This window comes from Zea mays, chromosome 9, assembly GCF_902167145.1.
Source record: "Zea mays cultivar B73 chromosome 9, Zm-B73-REFERENCE-NAM-5.0, whole genome shotgun sequence".
Lineage (NCBI taxonomy): Eukaryota > Viridiplantae > Streptophyta > Magnoliopsida > Poales > Poaceae > Zea > Zea mays.
This window is the reverse complement of record NC_050104.1, coordinates 37,701,253-37,716,796: the sequence shown is the minus strand read 5'-3', so window position 1 is coordinate 37,716,796 and position 15,544 is coordinate 37,701,253. Positions and strand designations below refer to the sequence as shown.

Here is a 15,544-nt window from a genome sequence, read left to right as displayed (position 1 = left end):
GCGATGATGAAGGTACGTCCTTCATGACCTTCGTCTGAAGATCATTATATCCCAAGGGAAATAATGCTTCGAAGGACGAAGGGCTTTAACCAATAACATTTCTGTGTTGCCTTGTTCTTAACTCATAGCATTTGAGAACAAGTCTCCAACATCTAGTATTCAAATTCAAATTTGCTATGATCTTTATTTTCAGATCAAATGTATAATTTCAAATACTAATATAAACAATTTTATACTTACTTATATATATCTATTTCCTTTATTTTGTATAGCATTTTTTCTTCTGTCTTCCAAACTCCAAATTATAAATTATGTCCTAATTCCAAATTTGGTCATTAATGTATTTCCATTAATATTGTTATTATTATTATTAAATGCACACACAAATAAACTCCAACATGATGCATAGATTATTTAGGTGTCATTAGCTAATTAATCACTTTAAAAGTGGTTGTTCACATGTCCTAATAATTAGAGGCAAAACATATAAGGAGATGAATTCCCTTCTTATCCTTTACAAACTGGGTATTACACTTTGAGACACCTCCCGCTTTAGTTGCCGCACCTGGAGATGTGTCTGGTCAAGACAACGCATCGAATTCTTGGGTGAACAATATTTTCAACACCCAGAGTCCAGCCAAAGGAAGTGACTATAACTCCAACCAACCAGGTGACGGATATGTGTGACAGTTCGTCAAATATGTTTGATTTGGAACTATGTCAATGTTGATGTCAAAGACTATGTGAATGTCGAACTATGTCACTATTTGATTTGGAACTATATGTTGATGTCAAAGACTTGTTGCAACTATTTGGAACTATGTGTTTGTGTATGTGAGGTGATGTTTGAGAATGTGAATGCTTATGTCCTAATTCCAAATTTGGTCATTAATGTATTTCCATTAATATTGTTATTATTATTATTAAATGCACACACAAATAAACTCCAACATGATGCATAGATTATTTAGGTGCCATTAGCTAATTAATCACTTTAAAAGTGGTTGTTCACATGTCCTAATAATTAGAGGCAAAACATATAAGGAGATGAATTCCCTTCTTATCCTTACAAACTGGGTATTACACTTTGAGACACCTCCCGCTTTAGTTGCCGCACCTGGAGATGTGTCTGGTCAAGACAACGCATCGAATTCTTGGGTGAACAATATTTTCAACACCCAGAGTCCAGCCAAAGGAAGTGACTATAACTCCAACCAACCAGGTGACGGATATGTGTGACAGTTCGTCAAATATGTTTGATTTGGAACTATGTCAATGTTGATGTCAAAGACTATGTGAATGTCGAACTATGTCACTATTTGATTTGGAACTATATGTTGATGTCAAAGACTTGTTGCAACTATTTGGAACTATGTGTTTGTGTATGTGAGGTGATGTTTGAGAATGTGAATGCTTATGTGAATTGATGTTTGTGAATGTGAATATGTGGTTGTATATGAAATCTGTGTTTTCTGTAAATGTCAGAAATTTACAAAAATAGGGGTTCTTATGCCCGTGCTGAATAGCCTTATATCCGATGACTTTATTAAGTCGTGGGACATAGATTCATATTATGTTCGACGGCCCACTACTAAGTCGTCGGACATAATAGAGCTTATATCCGATGGCATAGCAGTGGGTCATCAGACATAAGAGCCATGGGCCCACCAACAACCGTTAAGGCCGTTATCGAAGTTAAATGCCGACAGCCCTTTGCGGCCGTTGGACATAACCTATTTCCAACGGCGGCTGTCGGAAATAAGCTTATTTCCGACCCGTTATGACCGAGTGATGGTTACCTTCGGACATAAACCTTTGACCATCGGAAATAAACTATTTTCGACGGCCTAGGGCTTATATATAACGGCTTTGACCATCAGAAATGTCCTCTTTTCTTGTTGTGCTGGTCGACAAGATCAAGGAGAAGCTGGAAGCCGAGTGCCCTGGAGCCGTGTCTCCTGTGCAGACCTGCTGGCCATTGCAGCTAGCGATGCGGTTGTCCTGGTAAACCAGACCACATCTATATCGATCCATGCATGTTGTACTACACATGCATAAGCAGAAGTGACTAAAAATTATGTGTGGCAGGGCGGTTGGTGGGCCTTACTAGGATGTCAAGGTTGGATTCCAGGAAGGCGAGCCTGGACCTAGCGAACAGCGACATCCCCACTGCTCAGCAGGTCCTCCTCACGCTCCTTGCCAAGTTCTGGGAGAAGGGCCTTGACGCCACTGACATGGTGGCCCTCGTCGATATATATGCATGTTACGTTCCTGGACGAATCTGCCGAAACCACCAGCACACCTTCCAATTCCTCTGCCAAAACCACCAGTTTATACACATAACATAGCGACGATTACGTATGTAGCATCCCATACGATCGGGTTCGCAAGGTGCGATAACTTCCGTGATAGGATCTATGGCGTCTTCGAGATGACGACGTCCAAGTACAGCCCGTCGTCCAAGGCGTACCTCGACAGGCTCAAGGAGGTGTGCCCGCGGGAAGGCGACGACGATGACAACGTCAGCGCCATGGACAGCCACACCTCCGCCGTCTTCGACAACACCTACTTCAAGACCATTGTCAAGGGCGAGGGCCTCCGTCCTTGGCTCCGACCAGGCCATGTGTGTCAGCACTCAAGCTGACAGGGGACACAAAGAGTACATCGTGGCAGTAGAGACACCTTCGCTTGAAGCTCCGGTGCTGGGCCGGCGACGGAAGAAGCCCAATCTGAGATACATGGGCCTAGAATGGGTGTGAGTACTTAAGGAATAATAGGATAATGCCCGTGCGTTGCAACGGCACACGATCATGTTTAATGAGTAACTTTAGTAATTCATTTAGACAAAGAGTTTACCTTATGTGTATTTCACTTGCATACATGTGAGTTCGTGAATTAGTACATGACATCACGATCACGATAGTAGCTCTGATCACTGTGCTCGCGTTCTAGCTCTCTCACAATCTCCTCTTCCTCTACATAGTGCCGCTCCGGCTCCTTCACTCCCATTACACTCCCATTTCTCTGGCAGACGCCTATCCCCCTCTTTGCGCTCACGTTCTCTACTGCGACTATCGTGGATCCTCTCCTTATCCTTATCGTCATCCCTATCTATTAGCATTATGGCGTAGGTGAACTTGTACTCGTCCACCTCTTTGTCCAACGCGGCCTTGCGAGTGCTCGAGCGTGTGACGTTTCTACTTCCAAAAATCGATATAGTATGACGTACCTTGTTGCTCTGAATATTAATAGGCAACTTAGGCAAGGTGTTGTTTCGGTTTGGTAGACGACATGTTGCAGACAATAAATTAGTTGTTTTGTTATTTGCATCTTATCGATGTTGATTCTTTTGGCTACCGCCATCCTAGCCGCTTTCAAGTAAATTTCTAGTGTGCCAGTTCTTTGCTTCTCTGGCCGCCCCTCCTAGTCGCTTTCAAGTTTCTTTGCTTCTCTCTGAAAATGCATGCATCCTCTATGACGTTGTGGTACAATCTTTTGGGAACAAAAGTGCCAAGAAATGATAGAAGAATATTCTGACACCTAAATTTTAGGAGCTTGAGCAACAAGCACTTTTTACTCTAAGCAACATAACGATTCTCCAACATGTGGTTCCGATAAGGCCAAAAAAGAATAAGTTACACACGCCTAATTCTTGAAGCACAAGTCTAGCTAGAGTTTGGAGTAAATCACAAACACAACAATTTAACGGGCAAGTGGGCATACAAATAAGAAAGGGAGCACTACAAGTATCTGCTTGGAAAAATATTATAACAATTTAATAGGTATATAGTACACAGAAATTGTAAAGGGAGCACTACAACAAGTATCTGCCTGTAACTATGTCATTGTCTCCACAGATGGTAATGAAGTGATTTCATACATGACATCTAACTTTTGAGCAAAATAACATGATATAAGCATTCGCTAAGTTAACAGAACTTGTTAACAAGCATGATCAGAGAACACCAGTATCAGTGCTAAGACCAGAACTTGCTTTCCAAAATGCAGGCCACGATGACAGTTTTAGCTGTCCAAGACCAGAACCAACTGATATCCAAGTACATAACCAAGACTAACTTCTACAAACATTTAGAATAAAGCTAGGTTGCTACAAACATTTAGACTAAAAACGACAACACACATTTGGAGTGAACCCAATGGTATCCAAGTACAAAACCACACATTTTGAGTGAATCAACTGCTGTTGCATGGCACAGGATCACACATTTCAGATTTCAGGAACCAAATTGCAGTTGTACATGGCTTGGATCTTCTCCTTTGGAGTTATCTTTTTCACAGCTCTCCTTAATTTCCTAGGTGGGGACAGTGTTGAAACAAGCTCTGCTGCACATTCCACCGACGACACAAGTTCATTCACAGGAGGCACTGGTACAATTTCAAGTGAGGAAGATGGAATGCTAACAAGCTGCTGTGAGGAAGAATCCACACTTACTTGGGGCTGCTGTAGAAGCGCAACCAACTGTACACTTGAGCGGAACCAACTGTACACTTGAATGTACAACGAACCTCACGCTGTTGTAGAAGCGCATGAAGTCTTTCATAGCCTGCTCCAAGATCTGGAATCCTAGATAGAGTGGGTGGACTACGGGGGCACGGAGCATCGATCTCTGGCCTGAACCACCGGTTGGGCACGTTGTCCTTCGCGTCGCCATTGGCCTCTAGAGCTCCGCCATGGGGCGGTATAGAGAAGCTTGATGTCCGAGTGTTCTGTCTGACGGAGGCGCCATGGTGCCTCTTCTGATAAAGAAATAATATCAATTTATTAGTTAGGATTTTCGTCAAGGAGAAAATCACAACCTGCTGATTGTCAAGATGATGACTTGCAAGTTGTTTAGCCTCAAGAATCTCAATTTGTTGCAGCTTCTTGCGAAGTGTTCTGATCTAGTTAGACAGTAGAGACATCTTGTTCAGCGGTGTAGTCTTTGTGAAGAAAATTGTCATCACTTGACATTGTGGATGGCCTTGATGCAGATTTCCCACATTTACGGGGCTTATGGAATTCTCTACACCGCTGTCAATGACAGCAGGATAGGTAGCTGTTATTGTTGGAAGACCCCGCTGACTCCAAGGCTCTGAAGATTTCTCATCTAGTAATTTATCTAAGCATTCATAATCGAAGGAGCTCCCACTGAGAAAATGTAATCGAGGTTGTCAATAGCTAAATCCTGCAGGATATTCAATGACAAACTCAGCAACATCTATATCTATATAGAATTTTACAAGCAACAATTGCATTGAAGAAAGATAAACACAAAGCACATGCTAACAGAAGGATTAGTCCTTGTAAGCTGCAGCAAACATTTATGCTCATTATTGTTGCATGGAGTCAAATTGAAGCTTCACATAATTTCTCTGAATCGTAGAAGATGATTTTTTCTGCAACAAGAGTGGGGTGTTAAAAATTATATTCTACACCTAGCCCGGACACATTAAAATGGCAGAAAAAGACACAAACAATTAGCACATTGGCATCTCCCTTACTTATATTTAAATAACAATAATCTACCAGTTTTAGTACCAAAATTTCAGTCTGAGTACATGAAGCATTCAGCTTTAGCTAAATTCCAGAGCTGAAACTATCACCTGCAGATGACAACAACTCGACTGCAACTACCAAGTTAGCACCACTTCGACTCTTGACAGACCTAACAAAACAAAATGTATTATGTTTGCACCTATGTGGCAGCCAATGTGAAAGCAATATAAGTAGCAACTGACTAATATGAACTATAAACAGTACCAATAATCAAATGTAGAGTTAATTGAAGTACAATTATAAGTGCATATGAGGACCTTTGCAAGAACGACACGTGCATTAAAAACAATTATATGATATAAGCATAGTTATGGCATTTGAGAATAAGGAGTTAGGGACAAGCAAAGCAACGTTTAGGATAGTCTACACACACGTTGCATCAAGGGGTGGGGTGGAGGGAGCGCAAACATACTCACCTGGCGATAGGAATTAAATTGCCGAACAAGGGTCAGCCCGTCAGAGTTACTCATCTGAACTTCTGAAGCATTGATGATAGCAGGCATCAACTCCAAATCTGGCGAGACATAGTTTCAGAGGCTACTCAAACAAACAAGAGGTCAACGATTGGAGTAGGGACATAACATGAGACCAAAACTGAATACTTCTGTCACACAAAATTAGAACGTCTCAAAACTATTCGCTAGTAGTATAAGCTTGGGTGATTGCTTCATTGGGTAAGAAGGACAAGGAATCTTAGGATAGGTTTATGGCAAGTGCTCCATACCTAACAGATGTGTGGAATTTCATGGGTTGCTCAGACGTAATAATTTACAAAAAATGTCAATCCACACCTATGCAAAAGAAATCATCCTAGAAGCCTGGCCAATCTGAAGTATACAATCTACGGTTCTTGCAAGGAATAGAGCATTAAAAGCTCATTCACGTAAAACAAGAAAGCCCAATATGGGTAGACTCCAGTCCAGTATCTGTGGTAGTCATTGTAATCAAACATGCTTAAATTTGATACAGGGGAAATCTTGTAAGAAATTATGAATATAGTTATTATAGACAAACAAGTAACTGTAATTATTAGCCATGTGAATGAAAAAACAAACAAACATACTGGAGGAGTAACCGCAAATGGAGAACAGCTTCAAGGAATAATTCTAGACTATCCAAAACAAAATAGCAACAGACATTAACTTTTTGAAAAGGATCCTATTTGCATCATGAAACAATTTCTCAGGTCCCAAGAAATAGGAATAACTTAACAAATAATAATGAGACTGAAAATAATAGCCAATGTTCTAAATGAACATACATGCTGGAGCTTGGTGATCAAGCTGCGGGGACGCGCGGCTCGGGGACGCGCGGTTGGCTAGCATGATCTCGCCAAGCCCGGCCGGGCTGATGCGGGCGGCGACGGTGTGGAACCCCTCCTCCACCTGCGAGTACAACTTGTGGTCCTTGAGCCCCAGGTAGTTGCTGGTCAGCGCCTTGAAGGCCTCGAAGTCGCAGAGCGTGAACTGAATGTGCATGTCCAGATGGCCCGGGCGCACCACCGCGGCGTCCACGGTGTCCTTTCCCCGCGCATAGTGAACACCATGATGCGCTCCTCGCCGCAGCACGACGCGACGCAGGTGGAGGAGGGACAGCTCGCGGCGGTGTTGGCGAAGAGGCGCAGCTCGCGGCGGCGCTGCTCCATCTCCTCGCCCACGGACTCCATGTGCTTCCTATCACTTGGCTGAAGATATATTTTTAGAGAAAGGTTGTGTCAGCACTGTCATTCCTAAAAAGGGTTAATTGCTAAAAAATCCCCTGAATCAAATCTACTGTAGCATAAATCAGTTTCAAGGACTCTTTAATAACAAGAAAGGCTAATGTTGTGAGGCGCCCCTCGACTGAAGGTGACAGGGTAAGAGCATTAATTTCAGAAAGTATAGATAAATACCTTGCATGATGACTGCCCATAACCAGAGTAATCATACCTGCAAAGAATGATTGAATGCATATTTTTGTATCCCTCTCTGGTTGGAATTATAGACAAACAAGTAACTGTAATTATTAGCCAGAGTAATCATAACAAGAGCAAGATGTTGGATAATACAGGAAATTATTTTTGTATCCCTCTCTTGCAGCCTTAGCTGCAAAAAGAAAAAGACGTATAGTGTAGGGAATGCATATTTTCGATCAAACTGCTTCCAAGTTGGCCACCACTTCTAGAGTTGATTAACACTACCACAACGCAGCATAGCACATTATACACAGTGACTGGTTCAGAGGCCGGCTTCAGTATGTAATCATGAATACACAGTGACTGGCAGAACCATGCACTAACTATTGTGGACGCCTACAGTAATTTTGTACCGGGAAATTAGCTAGTCGACCATAGCTAATTTTTAGTACATCTAGTAATTAGCCATGTGTACTCAAACAGGCCCTCAGCTGTTAGACAAACAATAGGCAGAGACTTTGCAACTCTTAGCTCCATAATTTTCTCATCCGAAATTCCAGGAGTCACAAAACTGAATACTGTTCCCATTTCTCAGCTTACCAATAAAGAGTTTTATGAAACATACTACCAATTCAGAAAATTAGATGCTTTCCTTATTTTTTTCGGTCAAAAAAAAACAAAAGGACTTGTTGGAACCTTTTTTACAAAATTAATTCTGAAACATTGCATCAATCACTTGACATTCTGATGCGACTCTCAGAGTTGAGATCAAATATCTCCATTAAAATTTGGTGACAATGTAGTGGGTTAGAAACAGGACCTTTAGTTCCGAATGGCAATGGCAATGTGGTAAGACTCGAGAGCATGGCTTGCTTGGTCTAGTGTATGGACAAAGCATATTATGTATTTTATGATAAAAAGAATAAACCTTTTCAAGAAGTGCTTCTCGAAGCTCGGGAAGACCATCATCAGAGCCATATTTACTAAGCGTTGGTTCCCTAATTATTTTTTCGACCTTAGCCATTGCTGACTCAGGAGGTTGCCAGTAAACAACTCCCTGCATTCAGAACGAAAACTAATTTCTCAGAAATATCTCGTTTTGTGTTTGTGCCATTGACCTTAAGATCACCGTCACAAAACACAGACTCGTTGCACAACCAAATCGAGCAAATTATGGTCAGATACCTGCGCAAGCGACATGACATCCATGGCCCCTGGAAGCAGTTCTTGTATCTGAAAAAATGGACGTCATCAAGAACAACTCGCCAAACAAGACCAAGAAACTCAGAGCCAAGATGCGATTCTGACAAGGTGGGAGAAATTCGTCACCTTGACCATGACAGGCGCGTCCGTCTCCACCGCCCTCCTCGCCAGCTTAACGAAGCTACCCATGTCTCCGTCTCCTGCTCAGGCTGCAGCCCTCCTCCTCCAAGAGGAAGACAGGACTGGAGATTTCGTGGAACAGTCTAGAGTCAGAGATCCAAGGAGAATCCTAAGCGGCGTCTTGTCATGGAGGAGGTCCGGATCTTGAAGCGCGGCGAGGTACCGCCCGCTCCAGCTCCCTCGCCAGCCCCGACGCTGGTGATAGCAGCGCCCCCCGTGGCGCAAACCGCGGCGGTTGACCAGCGCGCCATATGCTCCACTGGTCGGATCGGGCCACAGACGCCCGCCGTGGTGCCGACGAAGAAGATGGTGTCGCCCCCCGCTGCATCTCCAGCAGAGGTGGAGGCGGGTGGGGGGATCTGCGGCATCCGCGTGCGCGTTGATGGCGGAGGCGGGCGTCTCACGGGGTGGAGAGAGCGCCTGTCATGGCGGCAATTCTGGCGGGCATGCGCAGGGCGGGGCGAAGGCGTGGTCGAGCAGAGCACGCGGAACCTTCCATCCGCGGTCCAGGCAGAACCGTGCACCAGAATAAACTGTGGACGCCTACACTCTGCTCTTAAGGAGTAGTAGAGATTTTGTAAGAAAATACTTAGGTTGTAAGAAATACACTACCAGTAATAGACCAGTATCGTCTCCTACCTCCATCTCGGTCTCCATCGGTACTGGTGACCTAACAACTGGTATCAGACTACCGATCCTGGAAGCAGACAGCGCTCCATACTTCACGCGAGCGGTGAAGATGGCTGGGGCAGCAAATCCAGGTGTCTCCATGGCTCTCGCCGCTTAGTCCAAGCAAATCGAGTCACAATCTAAACATCTCGCGGCGCAATCCAAACTGCTCCAACAACTCTGCGATCGACTCGAACCTCAGGATCTGCAGTGGGGTTCCTTGAAGCAGTCCATTGCCAATAACACCGAGGATATCACCTCGATCCACCACCGGCTGGATCGCGACCGTGAAGACCTCAACCGTACCCTCAACGTGCATCTCGCGTCGCAGACGGCTGCGTTCGAAGAGGTCGCACGGGAGCGGATCGGCTCGATTGTCGCCCAAGCCTCCACGCGGGTGGCGACCCTAGAGAGTGTGACCTCCTGCTTCGAGTCCTGGCAACCTCGAATCAAACACTCGATCGAGGGTGTACAGGATTCCATCACCACCATGCGCGAGGAGTTGTCTAAGGTGTCCCAGTTGCTCTAGCGTGGCGTCCCCGCCGACTCGCAACATCCATCTGGTATCAAGGGACAACAGTGGACAGCGACGGAGCAATTTCCTGCTGCCGCGTCCCACGCCGACGGCCCGTATGGGCACCACTTTGACACTTATACATGGGAGCAGGGTCTTGGGGGTTTCTATCCCCATCACCTTCTCCCGACCAATGGTATGCCACCTGGTACTCTTCCTCATCATGTATTTGAGCACCCTCAGTACCATGTTGGAAACGAATTCCATGGCTCCACTTATCCACCTCCTCATACAACTTTTGGGGGTAAAGCGTTCGGTACCCAGTTCACAGCCCACTTAGGCAAACTTCCATAGCTAAATTTCCCTACATTTGATGGCGAGTTTCCCAAACTTTGGCAGTCTAGATGTGAAAAATATTTTGCTATGTACGGAGTTGACCCAATGGTTTGGATCCAAGTCGCTACTATGCATTTTTCAGGTTCAGCCGCTCGTTGGCTCCAATCTATAGAGTACAAATTACCCAGCCTTACCTGGTCTAAATTTGGTGGGTTGATCAGTGAGAGTTTTGGAAAAAACCAATGAGTACCTCCTTAGACAGCTCTTACACATTAGACAACACTCCTCTGTCACTGAGTATGTAGAGCACTTTTCTCAATTGGTAGATCAGTTGAATGCATACAATTTGCCTTCTGACCCGCTATATTACACAACCAAATTCATTGATGGCTTGAGGAGTGATATTAAATCTATTGTCTTGATTCAACGCCCACGAGACCTCGATACTGCCTATGTGCTCGCTCAATTGCAGGAAGAGGTGGCTAAGACGACCAAGCAGCGGGATTTAAAAAGATCCGATCGAGCATTCAGTAAAGCTGTTCCAAATGACGACCGACCAACTATGCCAGTGTCCAAGCCTCCAGCTATAGATGACAAGCTTGCTGCCCTTTATGCCTACAGGAAAGCAAAAGGCCTCTGTTATAAGTGTGGCTTAGCATATACCCGTGGTCACAAATGTGTTGATATTGTTCAACTACACTTGGTCGATGAGATTTGGCAATTCCTTCAACTCCCCGGCGAAGTGGAGCCACCCACATCTGATCCTGCAGAAGAATTACAAATGCTGTCATTATCCCTGGCCACCACGTCTAGGAAAGATACTCCTAAAACCATCCGGTTTTTGGGTGGAGATATTGAAATTCTGGTTTTATTAGATTCAGGCAGCTCGGCGTCCTTTCTCAGCACTCAAGTGGCGTCCACATTACCCGAGGTCAGGCCACTGTCTCCACCTTTGCGAGTACAAGTCACCGATGGAGCCCAATTAACATGTTCTGAACAACTCCTGAATGTCACTTGGTACATTGGTGGTTTCCCTTTTTCTTCAGATTTGAAGGTTCTTCCACTATCCAATTATGACCTTATTCTTGGCATGGATTGGCTTTTTCCGTTCAGCCCGATGTGGATCCATTGCAATGCTAAATGTTTGGTCATTCGTTACCTTCATTCCAAAATCAAGCTCTGGGTTTGGGTGCTAGCTCAGTTCATGGCCAGACATTGGAAGTTTGTATGTTGGACTCACTGTCGGACAAGGAATAGGACATTGTACACCACCTTCCTTCTGAATTACAGCAGCTTCTCAGTGATCATGCTGATGTGTTTGTTATTCCTTAGGGTTTACCACCACCCAGGGAGTGCGATCACCAAATTTAACTAGTGCCAGGATCCCAACTAGTGCAAGTTCAGCCATACCGCTATGCACCGGCACTCAAAACCGAGATTGAGACTCAGATAGCATAGATGCTCCAAACCGGCATCATACAGCCTAGCACTAGTGCCTTTTCATCTCCGATTATATTGGTGAATAAAAAGGACAACACCTATCGGTTTTGTGTTGACTATAGGCATTTGAATGCCATGACTGTCAAACCCAAGTTTCTGATGCTAGTGATAGACGAGTTTTTGGACGAACTCCACAGGGCTGCATGGTTCTCTACCTTGGACCTCAGAGCAGGCTTTCATCAAATCCGTATGTCTTCTGCTGACCAACACAAAACAGCTTTTCAAACCCGCTAAGGCCACTATGAATTCAAGGTGATGCCCTTTGGTCTTTCTGGTGCTCCTGCTACTTTTCAAGGGGCGATGAACCAAACTCTAGCACCTCTGTTGCGTAAATCAGTCCTGGTGTTCTTTGATGACATCTTAATATACAGCCCTACATCGTCTCACCATTTGTCTCACCTTGAATCAGTCTTTCAGCTGCTCAGGAAGGACAAATGGCAGATTAAACTGACCAAGTGTTCCTTTGCCAAACAAGAGATTCTTACCTCAGCCACGTTATTTCTATACATGGAGTGTCCACGGACCCTACCAAGGTTTTAGCGGTATCCACATGGCCAACACCCACTAATTGTAAACAGCTTCGCAGCTTCCTGGGTTTGGCAGGCTACTACAGAAAATTTGTCCGTCACTTTGCTATTATGGCAAAACCTCTTACCAATTTGTTGAAGAAACATTCTCTCTTCATTTGGACTAGCGTGCATGAGGATGCTTTTATAGCCTTGAAGTCGGCCTTATCCTCTGCACCAGTGTTACAACTGCCAAATTTTTCCCTTCCATTTGAGTTAGAAACTGATGCTTCAGCTAGTGGAATTGGGGTCATACTAAGTCAATAGGGGCACCACATTGCATTTGTCAGTAAAGCTTTGGGCATGAAGAACCAAGGTCTTTCAACGTACGAGAAGGAGTACCTAGCAATCTTGTTGGCGGTCGACCAGTGGAGGGCATATCTTCAGCACGACGAATTCATCATCTATACAGATCAGCAAAGCTTAGCCCATCTGATCGAGCAGAAACTAAACATCTTTTGGCAACGTAAATTCTTCACCAAGCTCTTGGGGCTCCAATACAAGGTGATATATAAAAAAGGTATCGAGAACAGAGATGCTGACGCTCTTTCGCGTCGACCATCGGATACTCTGGATTTTTATCACATTTCCTCAGGTACTCCGGTTTGGCTGTCGGAAGTAATATCAAGTTATGAGGCGGATCCGTACACTCAGCAGCTTCTATCTGAACTCACACTCCATCAGGACCCAGACAATCCTTTTCAACTAAAAGCTAGACTTATCAGATACAAAGGGTGCATCTGGGTGGGTGCTAATCCTCCCCTACAATTGAAGATTGTTTCTATAATGCACGACATTGCCATTGGGGGTCACTCTGGGTTCCCAGTTACTTACCGACGGGTACACCAGCTGTTTGCTTGGCCCAAAATGAAGTCTTATATCAAAGAGTATGTAGCTGCCTGTTCCATCTGCCAACAGTCGAAGCCCGACCGAGCTAAGTACCCTGGGTTGCTGCAAGCGTTGCCTATTCCGGATCAAGCCTGGCAGGTCATTTCTATGGATTTCATTGAAGCCTTGCCCAAATCCAATGGTGCTGACTGCATACTCGTGGTAGTCGACTAGTTCTCTTAGTATGGTCATTTTATTCCTCTGGCTCACCCTTATACAGCCTCCAAGGTCACACATTTATTCATGTCGACAGTGTATAGACTGCATGGATTACCAGAGGCTATTATTTCATATAGAGATCGTGTTTTCACCAGCACCTTTTGGAAAGAAGTATTCACTCTGGCCGGCACACAATTGCGTATGAGTTCCGCTTATCACCCCTAGTCTGACGGACAAACGGAGCATGTCAACCAGTGCTTGGAAACATTTATTCGCTGCTTCGTGCACACTTGTCCAGCTAAAAGGCATTAGTGGCTCCATCTGGTAGAATTTTGGTACAACACATGCTTTCATTTATCATTGGGTCGCTCACCATTTGAGGTTCTGTACGGCCACACTCCCCGACAGCTTGGCATCACACCTGTGGATTCCATTGCAAATTCAGATGTGTCTACTTGGTTATCGCAACATGAGTTGATGTCTCGCATGGTCCACCAGCATCTCCTTCGGGCGCTCAACCGCATGAAACAGCAGGACGACAAAACACGCTCTGATCGCAAGTTTGCTGAGGGCGATTTCGTCTACTTGAAACTTTAGCCTTATATACAATCTTCTATCGCTCCTCGGGCCAATCATAAGTTGCAGTTCAAGTATTTTGGGCCTTTTCGGATCCTCCAACGCATTGGCAAGGTCGCTTACAAGCTGGATTTGCCAAGCTCTGCATCTATCCACCCAGTGATTCATGTTTCTCAACTGAAGTGCGCCATTTCTTCTAAACACCAAGTGAGTACCACTTTGCCGTCCGCTTCTGTGCACCTCCAGATTCCTACCCAGGTGCTCGCTATAAGAACCATCACCCGTGGGGGCTCGCTAGTGGAACAAGTCCAAGTTCAGTGGTCTGGCTTTGACGATGCTCTTGCTACTTGGGACGACGCCGCAGCCCTTTGTCAACAATTTTCTCGAGCGCCCGCTTGGGGGCAAGCGGCTTCGCAAGAAGGGGAGGATGTCAGCACTCAGGCTGACACGGGACACAAAGACTACATCGTGGCAGCAAAGACACTTTCACTTGAAGCTCCGGTGCTAGGCCGGCGACGAAAGAAACCCAATGTGAGATACATGGGCCCAGAATGGGTGTGAGTACTTAAGGGATAATATTGTAAGAAAATACTTAGGTTGTAAGAAATACGCTACCAGTAATAGACTAGTATCGTCTCCTACCTCCATCTCGGTCTCCATCGGTACTGGTGACCTAACTGTTGGGGGCCTTCTTCTCCGTCGAAGGTCCTCTAAGCAAAAACACCTTCGGCAGGATAATACATAAGCAGGTATGACATGAAGATATAAGCCGAAGCTACGATTGAAGGAGCTTCAGCATGGTGACATGCTAAAGATGAAGGACAATACCGACTTAAAGAGAAAAAGACTATATAGTCCCTGATAATCTGTATTATGATTATAATTAGTTATCAGGGACACGGATGTAATTTTGTCCGGGCTCAGTCGTGTGCCTATAAATAGATGAACAGTACCTCCGTACTATTCACGCGGAATTGTATTCACTCTCGCGTCACTCTCGCTTTTCCATCTTCTGCCAAGTCGAAGGTATAAATGTAATATAAATATCATTGATGTTTATCCATTTTTATAAAATGAGAATGTAAATAATCTAATGATTTGTAATTATTGTTTATATTCCTTTGTATTTCATATGTCTCTATTTATATTTTATTCACTGAAATGATGAAGGTATGCCCTTCATGACCTTCGTCTAAAGATCATTATATCCCAGGGGAGATAATGTTTCGAAGGACGAAGGTCCCTAATCGTTAACAATTGTGTTGCTTTGTTCTTGATGTATAGCATCCGAAAACAAGGACCAACATTAGTGCCCACCTCCTGTGAACTCACTTCCACAGTTGTGACGATGGCTTCGCACAACAATCAAGGTGTAGCACCTTCAGCCACGAAGCTGGTGCTCCCAATCACAGGTGGTTCAAGCTCTGAACTAGCCAACAAGAAGCAGAAGAAGGAAGCACAAAGAAGGGTACAACATGTTGGGGTGCAAGGACCCTTCATCA

At 44.6% G+C, this 15,544-nt stretch overlaps 1 pseudogene; it reads left to right on the top strand.

The window, feature by feature from the left end:
* The window catches only part of LOC103639887 (peroxidase 11-like), a 51,365-nt pseudogene that overhangs the window by 26,837 nt on the left and 8,984 nt on the right, over positions 1 to 15,544 (top strand).